Below are 3,927 nucleotides of genomic sequence, written 5' to 3'. Positions count from 1 at the left end.
CTTTAAAATTGTTATAACATTAGAATGTTCAATATAATCGTCATAGCAACCACAATTAAACAAAGAAACACAAAAGAGTAACTGGCAGGAAGCATGCTTTCTGTACTACAAAAGAGGATAGGGGCTGTGGATTTAACTACTCTTCTCTGAGGCTACTGAGCAAGCTATCATGCACCATGACACAAAGCCTAAGCTGTTCCACTAGGGACTCATCCATACGCAGAACCTGGTGAAGCACTGGAGGCAGAAAGAAGTAGTGAGGTGGAGAGGCAACTGAAACAAAGTTGGCACAGCAACTGCTCCAACCCTGTGTCTTTCTTCATGGCTTCCCAGGAGTTCGAGGTTGAAACAATTGTTGACAAAAGACAAGACAAAAATGGGAATACAATGTATTTGGTTCGGTGGAAAGGTTATGACAAACAGGATGACACTTGGGAACCAGAACATCACCTCATGAACTGTGAGAAATGTATACATGATTTTAATAGACGACAGACTGAGAAACAGAAAAAACTAGAATGGACCAGGACAAGTAGAATTTGTTCAAACAATGCCAGAAGAAGAACTTCCAGATCTACCAAAGTGGACTATACTAAGAGCTCTCCTAAAATGCTAGTGACTGGCAAGCAACCCGGATTCAAAAGCAGCCAGTTATTTGCTGCCAGCAAGAATGTTAGGAGAAAGACAGCTTCACTTCTCACTGATGCAAAGGATATGAGTTAATAAATTCAACTCTCAAGACATTTGCCCCTGACAGTCCTGTTGACGACAAGACAACTATGAGCGGCTTTCAGGAACTCAAGAAACTGGACCCTCTTGCAGTAGATCAGCAGAACATGGTGGACTTCAAGGTGACAGAAGGGAAATCAGTCAGGGACCCTTTGTCAGGTCCCAGTGCAGAACAGGCTGCAACAGAGGACAAGACCCTGCTACAGCCACTAATGTCTCAGATGTCTGGCTCAGTTACTGCTTCCATGGCCACAGACTCAGCTCCCCAAAAAGCTATAGTGGTATTAATATAGCCATTAGCAGCCAAAAGACATGTTACTGATGATGGCAGAGACCAGTCTTTTGTCAAGAAAATGTATGCCACCATAAGGCTAACAGAGAGTGCCAGCACATACAGAGACATTGTAGTGAAGAAAGAGGCTGGATTCACCCAGATATTGCTATCAACCAGATCGACAGAAAAAAATGCACTGAATACAGAAGTAATTAAAGAAATGGTGAATGCTCTGAATAGGGCTGCTGCAGATGACAGCAAGCTTGTATTGTTCAGTGCAGCTGGAAATGTCTTTTGCTGTGGTCTTGATTTTGTGTATTTTGTGAAGCATTTAAGGAATGACAGAAACAGAGCAAGCTTTGAAATGGTGAACACCATCAAGAACTTTGTGAATACTTTTATTCAGTTTAAAAAGGCTATTGTTGTATCAGTCAACGGCCCTGCCATTGGACTTGGTGCTTCCATGTTGCCACTTTGCGATCTAGTGTGGGCAACTGAAAAGGCGTGGTTCCAAACCCCTTATATGACCTTTGGACAGAGTCCAGATGCATGCTCTACTGTTACATTTCCAAAAATCATGGGTGAAGCATCTGCCAATGAAATGTTAATTGCTGGGCGAAAACTAACAGCATGGGAGGCGTGTGCCAAAGGCCTGGTCTCTCAAGTGTTCTTGACTGGAACTTTCACCGAGGAGGTTATGATTCAAATTAGGAAGATTTCCTTATATAATGCAATTGTGCTAGAAAAATGTAAGACCCTTGTTCGCTGTAATATTAAGATGGAGTTGGAAAAGGCCAATGAGAGAGAGTGTCAGGGACCTGACTGAGAGAGAGTGAGGAAGATCTGGGGCTCAGCCCAAGGGATAGAGTCCATGGTAAAGTATGTTGAAAATAAAATTAATGAGTTTTAATTGTCCGTCTGTCTGCTCAGGACCCAAGAACTAAGCCGAATCAAATACATCATGAGGTGCAAGATGCCCTAATCCATCTGCATAGCACAAAACAATTTCACCCAAGGTGAAGGCTTGGAGGCAGATCTGGAAATGTCCAAGCTATGTCTTTAAATTATCATGGCAATTTTTAAGTGCTGTAACTTTAAAAGAATTAATAAAACATTTCGTTGAACTAATGTGATTATTTTATGCACATATAAGCCCAAGTATAAAAGCAGACTGGTGGGTACTAGACTGTTCTTGCAAGCTCTAATTTGTATCTATGGCTACTACTATATGTAAGATCAGAATTGCATTTTATTAGATGTGGATGACAGAGAATTCTGTAATAATGTTCATTTTTCTTATTTTTATATCCTAGAATGCAGAGTCTACTGGGGTAGGAGGCAGCCTCAGCTTCCCTCCCACAAAGAGAGACACAGAACTATCAGAGATTGTGCCCTTGACCTTACAGTGGCACAAATAATTCAGAGACACAGAATTATGAGTTAAAAGGCTTATCTTTTTGAATAAATATTTCCGAACCAGAATTCCCTGATCATCATTCTCCTGAACAGAACATATGATTGGAATATGTCGTGAGAAATCACTTGGCTTTCTTTTCTTTTTAAATGTCTAATTCTTAACCAATTAACAAAAGACAACTTTATCTCTCCAAAGTAAAACTTGTTGTATCCTATTAGTGAATTTTGGATTCTTTTTGGTGGAAATAGCCACTTTCTAATATTTGTAATGTGCACATTTAGGTTTCCTTAGACTATGTTGTAGTTACACTAAAATTCTGGAGGCATTATTAAAGGCAGAAATTTCTTTCAAAATAAAGAAAAGACCCCTACACTCTGTATGACATTTAACATTATCAGTTTCTGTTTTTATGTGCGCACAATTTTCTGGAACACCCTGCGTGTTCAGCCACCCAGAAGCTCTCTGAATCCTGTGCTGTTGGTTTTCACAGAGGCTGCATTACATAGGCATAATTCAATGACCCTCTGGTCACTGGTAATGAATGCCACCTTTGTTACAGGATTTCTAGGATGTCACTTCACCGGCCAAGAATCTCTGTGGATGATTGTACATTTCCACAAGTTTCTCTTGAGCCTGCTTTTCGAAATTTACACACCCATCTTGCAGGTTGCACTCAGCTCAAACTATGGGCTTGAGTTTCATTTCGCTATGGATGCACCAGGCACAGAAAGGAGGCAGGTGTATGAGTGAGTGATGGTTGACTCCAGTCACTGCACACAGCTAGACATGTTATCTGTGATGAAGCATGCAGGTCAGGTGTTGGTACAGGTGACAACTCCCTGCAAATATTTAGGTGAATCAACCATACCACAAGCTTTCTCTCCTGCAGGTACTGAAGAATGCAATGGCATCCAGAAACAGAAATACGAGAAACTTCTGAGATAGAAAGATGTCATCACAGCCCTGGCTTGGGAAAGCTTTAAGATCTCGTCTCTTTTAGAGGCAAAAGTCCTGATTTCAGTTTAATTTTTTCTCCTTTTTTTTTTTTTTTCTACGCGTATCCATGGGATAACTATGGCTTAAATCAGGATTTTTAAAGGGTTCTGTCTCTCTTGCTAATGGAAATTAGGATGTGTTTTCTTCACTCTTTGACTGTTTTTTATTTATCATGACATACTATAGAAGAAATGTTGATTGGCCCAACAGCTTTCTGTTGTCTGTAGAGCTGTCTATTTCTCAGAAGCAGTAAGATTTTAGCTTAGGTATAACAAAACATCTTCTCATGTAAGACCGAAAACAAGGGATAGATATTAGAAATGCTCTCTGTATTTTTTGATGTATCAGAAACCTTCCAGAGGTCTTACTTTATTTATTTAAGGTACTGTAATGAAAAAGAAACTTGCACTTTTCTGGCACCTCATTCCTTTTGCACTTCCTATAGGGGAAGTAATGGACTTGGAGTGTTGCTTGTTAAAATGGGAAATCTGATGATGATGTGACCAAAAGA

At 40.1% G+C, this 3,927-nt stretch overlaps 1 pseudogene across 1 annotated transcript; it reads left to right on the top strand.

The window, feature by feature from the left end:
* The first annotated feature begins 209 nt into the window (after window positions 1–209).
* Window positions 210–1,829, top strand: LOC113222501 (annotated as a pseudogene). The gene has a single exon (XR_003308424.2). The product of XR_003308424.2 is annotated as a testis-specific chromodomain protein Y 2-like (transcript).
* The last annotated feature ends 2,098 nt before the right edge of the window (window positions 1,830–3,927 follow it).

Source organism: Piliocolobus tephrosceles, unplaced genomic scaffold, assembly GCF_002776525.5.
Source record: "Piliocolobus tephrosceles isolate RC106 unplaced genomic scaffold, ASM277652v3 unscaffolded_31534, whole genome shotgun sequence".
Classification (NCBI taxonomy): domain Eukaryota; kingdom Metazoa; phylum Chordata; class Mammalia; order Primates; family Cercopithecidae; genus Piliocolobus; species Piliocolobus tephrosceles.
The sequence above is the reverse complement of the archived record's forward strand: the minus strand, read 5'-3'. Positions and strand labels throughout refer to the sequence as shown.